At 42.2% G+C, this 13,533-nt stretch overlaps 1 long non-coding RNA gene across 1 annotated transcript; it reads right to left on the bottom strand.

Annotated features, from left to right (window-relative positions):
• Nucleotides 1-6,665: 6,665 nt before the first annotated feature.
• Nucleotides 6,666-10,231, bottom strand: LOC138752336 (uncharacterized). The gene is made up of 3 exons (XR_011350534.1): nucleotides 9,992-10,231; nucleotides 7,795-7,955; nucleotides 6,666-6,898 (listed from the first exon to the last, which is right to left on the bottom strand). It is a non-coding gene; the product is annotated as an uncharacterized lncRNA (long non-coding RNA).
• Between the last annotated feature and the right edge of the window lie 3,302 nt (nucleotides 10,232-13,533).

Raw genomic sequence — 13,533 nt, forward strand, 5'->3', positions numbered from 1 at the left:
CTGTGAGTCTGGCAATGGGAGTGCACCAAGTGCTCTGTAAGTCTTGCACTTCATTGTTCAGCAGTGTGTGCTGGGGATTCAAAAATTACTGAAATTTCATCAGATGAAAGAATTGCGAAATTCAACCATGAAAAATTATCTCATTATTTTACTTCTTGTTGTGATATAGTGGTCACTGGCAAAATTTTTTTGGCCATGCCTCGTTGACCTTGAGAAGATGATAGGTTTTCTTGAATGTAGCAAATATACTCCACGCAGCTGATATATGGAGTTTGAAGATTTTGATTCAAAATCCTGCAACCTCTTAAATTTCATTTTACTATCATTTGTTGAGAAAAAAACTTTTAAACTTTATTCCTTCCTGTTATAAATATATGTCCAAATTTCCTGATCTTGGGTTATGTTCCAAAAATCCCTTCTTGCTGCTTCAAGTGTGTCAGTGACAATTAAAATCAATTTGTTGTGATGTGTGAAGCTGTTTGACTCATCGATCCTAGTTGCAGATATCATTTACATATTTTAAGAAATATTTTTTGCAGAGCACCAAACTTAGACTTCAATTGGATTTCTGAGAGGTTTAGTGTAAGTGGGAGGCTCCTTGTGGCTTCCCAGAACCCCACCTTTGCTGATCAACAAATAAAAATAATAAAACTTCTCTTTTACAATATGCTGCTGCATTGAGTTATGAACTAAATTAATTCTGGAGCCTACAGATAGCAATCAGGGAAACATTTCCGTCAATCTCTGTCAATGTAACTCTTTGTCTTCATGTTCAATATTTGGTACAACAGCAGTCGAAATCCTTGGATTTCAGTTTAGCCATTCTATCTCCATTCATTCAATGAATGGGAAAACAATAAAGATGGAATACCTTAGCTAGATCCAACATTGTGCTGTAAGAAGTTCTCAATGTAGCATGTTATAATTTATCAGACTCAATGCACTGTCACCAAACTGCAAACAGAAAATCTTAGCAGTTCAGTTTGCAATTGATTTTGATAAAATGCCGGAGTGTGTAGTCCTTAGATATAGTTGCATTGCCTTGCCTACCTATATTAAATCAGGTCCACGTTAACTCCTATAGTTGAAAACAGCAGCATACTGAACAATGTGGCAGAGCCCCTCATGCTTTCAAATCTTTTTTTTCCCTATGACATGGTGGCTTTACAGATCCTTATAGTTTAACTGAATTCTACTTCCTTTTTTCCTTCATCTTCACGTTCACACTTTTCACTCAATGTGGAGACCTTGATTTTAATGTGATGTACCAAGTGAGATAGAGATGTATTTGCTTCACTTGAATAAGAACAATGATTGTTTTTTTAATCAGATATTGGACTCAAATATTGCCAGCCATAGCGTCATTGAGAGGCACAGCATGGAACAGCCCTGCTGAGTCCATGATGATTAATTATCCACCCATTTACACTAAACCTGCATTATTCTCCCAACATTCTCATCGACTACCCCCAAATTCTACCACTCACCTCACCATTTGGGGAAAATTACAAAGTCCATTCAACCAACCAAACTACAAGTCTTTGGGATGTGGGAGGAAACCCATGCAGTCACTGGGAGATTGAGCAAACTCCACACAGACAGTATTCCAGATTGAGCTCAAGTCTGCAGCTCTGTCAGATAACGGCTCTGCTGGCAACACCATATCACTGTTCAGGTTCTGCCATGGTATGTGTGGTAAAAACAGGTGATGTGCTCAATTTGCTGGTCTAAACTTAATGTAGTGATGGAGTGAGAGTTGGAAGTCATGTGCAGCAAATGTTATGGATATCTCCTACACGATGAAAATGCCTGCTTTATGCCATGTCTATACATACACCTGTGTGTCCATACCACTAGTCTGGAACAAATCTTTACCCTTTTACCAAGCGAATGAGAAAAGCCTTTTTTTTTCGCATTAAGTTGGCGTACAAACAGTCAAAAGGCTCTACTGAAAATTTCACAAAGGTCTTTTCACTCTAAGTAGTGACTTCTCCTTCCTCCCTTTAAAAAAATCCTCTCGCGCTCGAAGGAGTAGGAATAATTCTCCCCATGCTTGGCGCACCAGAGAGCAATCATTCCCTCCTCTCTTGGTTTATCCATCAATTCTTGTCCAAGGACTTGCCTCTGGGCCAATGCCAGTGAGGCTGGCAGCATGCAACTAAAGCCCATACAATGCATCTGGAGTCCTCCCAGTTTGAGTATGCATTGCCTGTACTTGGTTGGTTCTGTGCCCAGAAGAAGCCACAACCAATTTTTTATCCATTGGACATTTTTTTAGTCTCTTAATGAACAAAAAGAATAGATGCACTATTCCTGATAAAAAACATAGATATAACACCTAAACATAAACCACAATGGCAACCCAACTATTCTGTAATAGTTAAACAAATAGAGTATTTTTTCAAAAGGGGCTCAAGTTATATTTCCAACATTGAGCAGACGATAAGGCATCATATCACAATAACAAACTGCTTCCTTTCGTTTTTGGGGACATGATTTGTAATTAGTCTGACCCAAGTTCAGTGCTTTTCTAAAAGTGGGTTCAAATAAAGTTATACACATAGGCCTCTGTTAACAGAAACAGGTGTTGGCTATGATTTGGGAGAAATTACATCATTTAAACAAAACCACAGCCAGACACAAAAACATTTGCAGATATAAAGCCACCCTAATGAGAGCCAAATTGATTTGGCATCCAGTGGAACTTTCCTTGCCAAGAAAAGCAGAGAGCCCTGTACTGGTCCAGATTCTGTTTACTGAGTGTCGTACTTCATCATTGGTAAGACCAATAATAGCAATGAGAAGACCTTTGAAGCTGGGAGTTTCAGGGAAGACTGTGTGGCTACCTCTGATGTCAGATCCAATATTCTGATTGCAAACTATTTCCTGGATAAAGATCATGTTTGTCAGATGAAATAGAATTTAATCAGCACACTGCAGATTATAGGGCAGCCATCCTAATTACAACGTTCAGCAAATCACTGATAAAACTTTCTGATACAAGTTTAAGGCACAATAGCATTCTTTTGCATTACAAAGGCTAATTGTAAATGTAAAATTAGAGATAATCAGATGTTGGAGTACCATTAGATCGTGATCTCTGCAAATCTTCAGACATAGTGAGCTCATTTAACTATCAGAAGTTATATTTAAACTTAACTCTTTCATGACGAAATGGCAACTTTTTTTTACCCATGTATGACTGCGGACTCACTTAAATATTGCCACGTCAATAATATGTTAAATTTTATCAACTTCATAGGGAAATATGGTCATATTACCACAGTTTTTTTTAACAGGATTTGTATTTTACAGGAATTACGAAGGGTGAGACTGCAATATCCAATAACAAACTCAAACATTGTAATTTTATTGAGGATCATAAAAATCAAAACATATGACAAGTATTGTCAAACAATACTCCCTTGATATTACATTGCAAAAAGCCACTTTTTCTGCTCTATGCAATTAAATTTGCATAAAAAAGTGTGAAGATTCGCTGGCTTCCCTTTGGGCCTGTCTGTATACTGTGTAAATTCTTTACCATCGGCCACTATTCGAGGCTGCACACCTGCAGTAAGGATATTGAGGAACAATTTTGCAATAAGTTTCAGAAATATGCAGGAACCTTAGCAACCTTTCATTATCCCAGTCTGGACAAGGATAGCTATAAGGAAAGAGGAAAAATGGGAGAGGAGTTTATTGATCAGCATGTTTCTAGTCCATGGCTGGACCATCCTGGAAAATGAGCCAGGCTGAGCGGAACAGGTATCAGTAGGCCTTTTCACGCCACATTGTAAAATGGAGATTCCCCTGAAATTTATTTGGGAATCCTCCCATGAACCTGGTGTGAAAAGGTGACCTGGGAAATTTTCCCGAACCACCCTCTCCCTGTAGTATGAAGAGCCAAATGGCCAAGCAGGGAAGCCTCATGACATCAGCACTTGTGTGCTGCGTCACATAGGTGATTGAAATTAAAAGATAATCACCGCCAGAGAACAGTGAGTCGCTTCGGCCCATCACAATGGCAGCACAATCCAATGGCCTTCCTCGTTAGCCATAATCCCTCTCACAACTGTATTTCCAAGAGCAATTCCAGCTGCATGAGGGATTATGGGAAACAGAGTCGGCCATTCATCCTGCATTGTGCCACTGTCACGACATGCCAAAGCGGCCCCAAAGCACAGGGGGTTGGGCGGGCAACCAACTGACAGACAGCCGGGGAGAGGGAGGGAACAAGTGGGTGAGCGACCAACCTACCGATGGCCGATAAGGAGGGAGCGGGTGGGCGAGCAACCGACCTACCGATGGGAGGGAGGGAGCGGGCGGGCAAGCAGCTGACCTACCAATGCCCGGAGGGAGGGAGTGGGCAGGTGAGCGACTGACCTACCGATGGGAGGAAGGGAAGGGGTGGGCGAGCAACCGACCTGACAGCTGGGAAGGAGAGAGTGGGCGGACAGAAGGCCAGGGGGAGGGAGTGGGCAAGTAAGAGACCAATGGACAGGCGGAGAGGGAGGGGGTGGGCAATCAACAGATGGGTGGGAAATTTACTCTTACTCTTGTGAGTGCATAATGCATCATCGGTTGGGGCGGTACTCTCCCTAAATTGCCAGGGAGGGAATATTCCCAGGCATTTGGACCACGGTGTGAAAGGCCCAGGAGGTTCTGAATTCCTGGGAATTTCTCTGGGACAAGGTAGGGTCACTGCTCGCCTGTGCTGTGAAAATGCCTCAAGAAGGACTGCTTAGAAAACAGTGATCTTAATATCACTGAGTTTACAATCACTCTGGAAAAGGATATTAATGACTCTGAGATTAAAAATTAGTCAATGGGAGAACCATCAACTTCAATGTGTGAGAGATGAGTAAAACTAATATGAAAATATGCGTGATGAAGAAAGCTAGTATGGATATATGTGTAATGAATAAAGCCAGTATGAATAGGATAAGGGTAGATAATAGAATGTAGGAAGTAAAGTTAGTCTGAATAAGATAAGGGTCTTCTAGCCTTAGACAGAGTCAACAAGTTCCGCATATGTAATTAGTAAGCCTTAGACAGAATTAGCAAGTTCTGCATATAAGAATTAGCAAGCCCTGAGGTTGGGAAGGTGTGAATAAGGACAAAGGCAGGTTTGTGAATAAGGACAATAAGGACAATGACATGATGGGACACAGACAGGATACCCCCTGGTCCTCCAAGTTCGCACGTAGGCAGACAGGATTGCCTAATGCCAAACTCATCCAGGAGGAAGAATGTAAGGGGGAGGGTACTTCTATACTGAAATAAATATAATGTGAGCCCCAGTGTGTGTGTGTGTATTCCCAGGGTAAGGGGAAGCACCCAACTTTGCATTTTGTATAATAAATGTTCTTTGTTCTCAATTTTTGTCTCGAGCAATTTTTGTGAAGGTACTTCTGTTTCTCACAAATGGACTGTGAACCAATCTGGCCTGGGTAACATGGAATAAAAGCTTGGCAGACAAAACTGTAATTAAACAATGTGTGCCTTTAAAATGGAGAAGTTCTACTATTGTCCAGGTACAACCCCATGGCAGAGAAAGTTGGGGAAAGGTAGAGTTCCACAGATGATCAATACAACAGAGAGAAAAAAATGAGGTAAACCTGGCATATCCCAGGTTATTAAATAAGAATCAGAACCAGACCAGAATACAGAAGACACACGAGAGACAGCAAATTCTGGAATCTGGAGCAAAAGAAAATCTGGTGGAGGAGGTCAAACAGCATCAGTGAGAGTAAAAGAATGGTTGACCTTCCATCAAGAATTCAGAAAATTTGGAGGAGAAGTCAAATAAGAAGCAAAGAGGGAGCAGGAGAAAAGAGTCAAGGAAATCCACAACACTTTTTACATGAACCAAAGAAATTGTATCAGGAGATTGAGTTGGAGATTCAATGGGTCTACTGAAGAAAGCAGAGAGCAAGGATGATGTACTGGAAAGCATTTTACATCAGTCTTTACCAAGGAATAGGATGCTGTTTAAATTTCACCAATGTAAGATGTTGAGATTCTAAATGGGCTAAAAGTTGATAAAGTTGAGGTATTAACAAAATTTAATGAGTAAATCAACAGTCCAGATGGAATGTATTTTAGATTTCTAAGGGAAGGTGTCTTAGAGTGGAGAGCTCTCAGTGGAGAGCTCGCCATATAACACGATCTTGGGAAGGCGATGGTCCTCCATTCTGGAGACGTGACCCACCCAGGCGCAGCTGGATCTTCAGCAGCGTGGACTCGAAGCTGTCGACCTCTGCCATCTCGAGTACTTTGACGTTAGGGATGAAAGTGCTCCAATAGATGTTGAGGATGGAGCGGAGACAACGCTGGTGGAAGCGTTCTAGGAGCCATAGGTGATGCCGGTAGAGGACCCATGATTCGGAGCCGAACAGGAGTGTGGGTATAACAAATATGGTCCATCTGATCAATGGTCATTTGTAAATGTTTGTTCACAGGTAAGCAAAGACATTCAGCTCCTCTGTGCGAACTCTTTGCTAATTCCTAACACAGTGATTGGAATGATATTGCTTTGTGAAGCATTCAAAGCAATTGTAAAGCCCAGAGCAGAATTGAAAGAAGCACCCAGCCCCAACTCTCAGCAATGAAACACATTCGCAATTCAGCTTCTCATTGTTCAGTTATTCAATCTCTTTTAATTAAATTAATCATTTAATGTTATTAATAGGCCCAGATTCTGAATCTCATTATTAATACACTAGCTACATTAATAATTGGCTTGTGTCTCTGTTAAATAATTAATTGTACCATAGGGCTCTCATCTTTGATTTGAGCTGGTCTGTGCAACAGAACTCGATTTTTCATCTCCATTTGTGATTAATTTTGCTGCCTCTCAACAGTGTTCTTGTTCCATGCTTGGGCTGTTTACAATCTAGATTAAAACATTTGATAGATGCATGTCAAGAATGAAGATAATTGCTCCGAGAGGGTTATGAGTAGTTTGTAACTAAATGTAGCCACAGTTCCAACTTTTCCAACTGAGATTTATTACCAATTCTTTATTATCCTTGTTAGGGTGACATAGTTGTGCTGAGGTCCTTGATGTGAAGCACTCCCTCAGTGCTGTTTGGATTTCCAAACCTAAAGGCACTGAGAAAGCACCTCATCAATGGTCATTAAGAATTGGTAATAAATCCTGTGAAAGAGTTAAAAATGGTCTCAATGATGATGAAGGGACAGTGAGATGTCTCCAAATCACGAATGCCAGGGTTTGGAGGCTGCTATTTCTATGCAGTAACAGCCCTGCTGCTTGAGGCAACATAGATTGCAGAAGGAATGGCACAAGGTGGGGCTGCAATGAGCAGTGGGGGAGGAAAATAAATAGTGAATGAAAACATGATCACTGGCTTGTAAATAAATGAGTGTGGGAAATGAGAACACAAGCTTGGGATAAGCTTACCATCACCTTAACTAGTCATGGGTTCTGTAAGTGCTGAGCTTCACACAATAAGCTTTCTCTCCTCCACAGGAAAATAATGTTGAAATGGCATCTGTTCCCTATTGTGCTGCAAGATCACATGAGGTAATGTCAGAAAATATTTCTGGATGATTTGACCATCATGGTCAATAGCTGGCAGTGTCTACATGCTAAGAAATACATCTGTGCATGGGATAGAGAAAATGCATGTTTGCTCCATGTCCCCTCAATTGGTTAGTGAGTGATGAGGGGCCAGTATATCTGACAGTATACCAGTCAGGAGGTGAAGTGGAGGTGGAGGTGGGGTGGGGTGAATGGATAATAAAGCATTTGAAGATTCATTCACTGACCTTGACTATTCACCCAAGGCCAATGAAGTTTTTGTTGGATTGCATCCAGGTCCATAGGGCTTGACTCCTGGCATTCATTTCCACAGCTGTCTCTTCCTGCTGCCTTTTCAGCTTGCTGCTGGAGGACCTCCTGGCATCCTACTAATCCATGGTGGTTCTCTCTAATCAGATCAAATTTCACTAAGTGTTCAGTCACTTTGGCCTTAATTATAGCTTACAATAACTTCCACATAACAGATGTTAATGTAACAGGCTTATAATTCCCCCTCTCACCTTTCTGAAACAATTTAAATATTATTGCAATTTTCTGACCCAAAGGGACAATTGCTGAATCGAGAGTACCCCTGGAAGATTATAGCGTAAGCAGCTTCAATTCCTTCATCTAATTTCTTTGTATTCAACAGGAGTGGAAATGATCATGTCCTGGTGATTTTTCTTCTTCAGTTTTTGATCTCATTATTTCTTCTAAACCTGTTTTATTTCTTATTTTTACTTTGGCGAACTCTTGTCCTCGAGTCCAAAACATGAGGGCAAACGCCTTTCTAGGAAATGACAGAATCTGTCAAATCATTGATGGGTTTGCACTCCTGCTGGAATGCAGGACGAGAGCTCAGACTTGCTGAGAATCTGCCTGCATCCACATTTCCTCTTGGCTCCTGCTGATGAACTACCCTCTGTTGAGGACTTTGCATATAAACAAGGAGAAGGTAAGTTCTAATTATTCAAAGATTCGTTTTGTTTAATAATTTTGATCATTTAGGTATTTGGTTACTTTTTAATAAAACTAAATTTTATCATTTAACATGTAAAATTAATTATTTCAGATTTACTGTTTTTAAATACCTTTGACCATCAAATAGTAAAAATTCTAACAGAATTCCTCAACAATTTTAAGCCAAAAAAGCTGGAGAGAGATTTTTTTCCAGTTAAGTTTTCAGGAAGTTCTCCATGGCAGGGTCTCCTCACTATGCTATTGGAAGTCCTGCTGCCAGTCAACCCAACCACAAGAGATCAGCTGTGTTCCCCTGAGCGACATTGACCCTTTGCATCTGGACCAGCTAAGTACTGTCTCGGGAAGGCCTGCTGCTGTGATTGTGGGTAGGGGTGTTACAAGGATACTGAGGGTGGAGATGCCAGGTGTGGGTGTAACTGAGTCAGGGAAGGGTGTGGAGACCAATGGGGATGTTACTGGGACAGGAAGGGGTGTCAATGCCAGATGAGGATATCACTGGAAAAAGGGTGAAGCTACAGACTGAGTGTGCTACTGGGTCAAGGAGAGGTATGGGGACTAGTGGGGTGTCACTGGGACAGGGAAAGGTGTAGGTGTGGGGTAGGGGTGCTACAAGGACGGAAAGGGCATAGTGGCTGGGGTGGAGGTGTTACTGAGAAAGAGAAGGGTAAAATGAGGGGTGGGGTGTCACTGGGACAGGGAAGGATGTAAGTGTGGGAGTCACTGGGACAGTTAAGTGTGTAGAATTGGGGTGGGGCATCACCCGGACAGGGATGTTGAGGTTTGGGGCAGGGGTATCACTGGGACAGGGAAGGGTGTCATTTTTTAATACATAGAACATTACAACACAGAAATTGGCTCTTCTAGCCTATACCAAACCTTTTTCCTTGGGTGTGGGGTAGGTATGTTACTGGGACAGGGAGTGGAATGGGGAATGTTACTGGGACATGGCAAGGTATAGGTGTGGCTAGGGGTATTATTGGAGGACCAACGGGGCCAGGTCAGTAAGGTTGTGCAAATTGGTAATATTTCTGCAACGTGACTTGTAATCCCACTTCTTCTGCTGTGGTTTGACAGGGAAATTGTTCACCAATATGCTGTTTCTTTACTTTCACCAACAATATTACCCATTCTTCTTGTTTATGCCCTTGATCCCTGCTTTAAAATAATAGTACATCAATCTTTATATTTATTGTGAGTTTCATATGATAATCACTTCAGAGAATGATTATGATGCAGAAGGAGGCCATTCAGCCCATTGAGTTTGTACCAGTTTCATGCAAGAGCAATGCATCTAGTTCCATTCTCCTACCCCCTTCCCACAGCCATGTAAATTATTTTATTTTAGCTGCTTATCAAGCTCCCACTTATAAAATATATATGAATGTACCTTCACTACGACATTCTAACCACTCATTGCATAAATTTATTTTTCCTCATTTGACCTTTGGTGCTTTTGCCACTCACCTTCCCATTCTCCTTATTCTCTTCCAGTAAGGAAAGTGACCTTGCATGTCTTTACAAGGAGGAGGGAGGAAACTGCCAGAACACCCAGCAGAACTCGGGATCACAGTGAGCTTGGGCTAGCTCTCCACACACAGCATGAGAGGGCAGGTGTGAGCCCAAGTGGATGGGGATACGAGACAGAGTCTCCCAGTATTGGTCTCCATTATTTCACAGATATTCTTTTGTTCTTGCAGCCCCTTCCCATTTCTGCAATGTAAACAAACTTGCTGTCATTTTTCTAATTCTGATGAAGAGTTGTTGAGTTGAAATGTAAACTGCTTTTCTCTCTTTGGTCTGGTGAGCCTCACCAGCACTTCTGTCTTTATTTTAGAATATGAACATCGACAATGCTTTATTTATGTCTTTCTGTTTCCTGTTACCAGCTTTCTATCCATGCTGCCACTGCTCCTTTTATACCGTGAATTCCAAACTTGATGGCAAGCTTCTAGTGAAATATCTTTTGTAAGTTCATATATACCATATCAGCACATTTCCTTCACTGGCCCTCTTTGTTACTTGATCAACAAATACCTACTAAATTAATTAGATACAATATCCTTAAAATATGCACATGGAGACACGTTAATTAACCCACACTTTCCAAGTAATCACAAATTTTGCTTCTTCTTATTATTTCAAAAATTTTGCCCCACCTCACCAAAGATAATTGACTGTTTTGTGATTACTGGATTCCTTTCTTCAACAGTTTTGAACATGGATGTAACATCAGCAATCTTCAAGTCTTCAAGCATCACATTTAAATCGATAGATACTTCGGGAGTAATGACTTGGGTCTTGGCAATTTCCTCCCATCCTTCTGTAAATGGAAGATTTAAACCGTGTTTCTTACTTTTGCAGCCAAGGCTGAGAACCTGCTTGTTGCATATGAATTAGTAGACATGAGTTTTTCAAGCTTTGTTGGGACCAAGGAAAACTGCCTCAGGATCTTCGTGATGCCACCATCATCACCCTGTACAAAAACAAAGGCGAGAAATCAGACTGCTCAAACTACAGGGGAATCACGTTGCTCTCCATTGCAGGCAAAATCTTCGCTAAGATTCTACTAAATAGAATAATACCTAGTGTCGCCGAGAATATTCTCCCAGAATCACAGTACGGCTTTCGCGCAAACAGAGGAACTACTGACATGGTCTTTGCCCTCAGACAGCTCCAAGAAAAGTACAGAGAACAAAACAAAGGACTCTACATCACCTTTGTTGACCTCACCAAAGCCTTCGACACCGTGAGCAGGAAAGGGCTTTGGCAAATACTAGAGCGCATCGGATGTCCCCCAAAGTTCCTCAACATGATTATCCAACTGCACGAAAACCAACAAGGTCGGGTCAGATACAGCAATGAGCTCTCTGAACCCTTCTCCATTAACAATGGCGTGAAGCAAGGCTGTGTTCTCGCACCAACCCTCTTTTCAATCTTCTTCAGCATGATGCTGAACCAAGCCATGAAAGACCCCAACAATGAAAACGCTGTTTACATCTGATACCGCACGGATGGCAGTCTCTTCAATCTGAGGCGCCTGCAAGCTCACACCAAGACACAAGAGCAACTTGTCCGTGAACTACTCTTTGCAGACGATGCCGCTTTAGTTGCCCATTCAGAGCCAGCTCTTCAGCGCTTGACGTCCTGCTTTGCGGAAACTGCCAAAATGTTTGGCCTGGAAGTCAGCCTGAAGAAAACTGAGGTCCTCCATCAGCCAGCTCCCCACCATGACTACCAGCCCCCCCACATCTCCATCGGGCACACAAAACTCAAAACGGTCAACCAGTTTACCTATCTCGGCTGCACCATTTCATCAGATGCAAGGATCGACAATGAGATAGACAACAGACTCGCCAAGGCAAATAGCGCCTTTGGAAGACTACACAAAAGAGTCTGGAAAAACAACCACCTGAAAAACCTCACAAAGATAAGCGTATACAGAGCCGTTGTCATACCCACACTCCTGTTCGGCTCCGAATCATGGGTCCTCTACCGGCATCACCTACGGCTCCTAGAACGCTTCCACCAGCGTTGTCTCCGCTCCATCCTCAACATCTATTGGAGCACTTTCATCCCTAACGTCAAAGTACTCGAGATGGCAGAGGTCGACAGCTTCGAGTCCACGCTGCTGAAGATCCAGCTGCGCCTGGGTGGGTCACGTCTCCAGAATGGAGGACCATCGCCTTCCCAAGATCGTGTTATATGGCGAGCTCTCCACTGTCCACCGTGACAGAGGTGCACCAAAGAAAAGGTACAAGGACTGCCTAAAGAAATCTCTTGGTGCCTGCCACATTGACCACCGCCAGTGGGCTGATATCGCCTCAAACCGTGCATCTTGGCGCCTCACAGTTTGGCGGGCAGCAACCTCCTTTGAAGAAGACCGCAGAGCCCACCTCACTGACAAAAGGCAAAGGAGGAAAAACCCAACACCCAACCCCAACCAACCATTTTTCCCCTGCAGCCGCTGCAACCGTGTCTGCCTGTCCCGCATCGGACTTGTCAGCCACAAACGAGCCTGCAGCTGACGTGGACTTTTACCCCCTCCATAAATCTTCGTCCGCGAAGCCAAGCCAAAGAAAAATTTGTTTTCTAGAACTTTTTACATGTAACATTATTACCCAGAGTTTCCATCAGCCACGGTAACAGAGTGAAGTCAATATTTCAACCTGATTGTTCAAAGAGAACAAGTACAAAGGATCTATATTGGTTGCACCAGGCCGTTAATTTACTCAACTAAAGTGAATGAAGATACAAATCCATTTGTTTGATTTTCCTCAAGCTTTATTCCTGAATGACCTGCAAAGTCTTTCCAAAATCACAATTTGGTCTTTTGGTGATTAATGAGTCATCATCCACTTGTTAGGAATAGAGCACATTTCCTATTGGACTGAACTTGGTGCAGTGAGTTCCCAAGTTAATTGAAAACAATAAAGACTAAGTTTGTAAATTTACCATCATGCAACACAGAAACATCCCCTCTGGCCTATTGAATCCTTGCCAACCATCAAGTACCCATTGACACTAATCCAACTTGAATCCCATTTCATTCTCCTGCATTCTTCTAACTCCCCCTAGATTTACCACTCACCTACAAATGAGGGCTCAATTTACAGTGGCCAATTAACCTGCCAACTCACACATCTTTGGGATGTTGGAGGAAACCAGAACACCTGGAAGAAATCCACACAGTCAAAGGAAGAACAGGCAAACTCCACAGAGGCAGGACCTGAGGTCACGACAGAACTAGCTGTGGCACTGTATTGTCAAGATGTAACCCACAAGAAAGCTCTGTTGGTGATTAGCAGTAGTTTTCATGGTTTGTTTATTTTCTTCTGGATTTTCTCTAATTTGAGCTGTAACTGTGGACGTTAGCCTCCTAGCACCCTGTGCTCAGGGTGGCACAGTTTAAACCCTTTGTTCCTTGTATTTTTTCACATAACATCCAGAGGTCACAATAAAAGATTATCATTGATGGTTCAATCTGCCCATAAAATTACTTTTTTGAA

The sequence above is a fragment of the Narcine bancroftii genome, chromosome 2 (genome assembly GCF_036971445.1).
Source record: "Narcine bancroftii isolate sNarBan1 chromosome 2, sNarBan1.hap1, whole genome shotgun sequence".
In the NCBI taxonomy this organism is placed as follows: Eukaryota; Metazoa; Chordata; class Chondrichthyes; order Torpediniformes; family Narcinidae; genus Narcine; species Narcine bancroftii.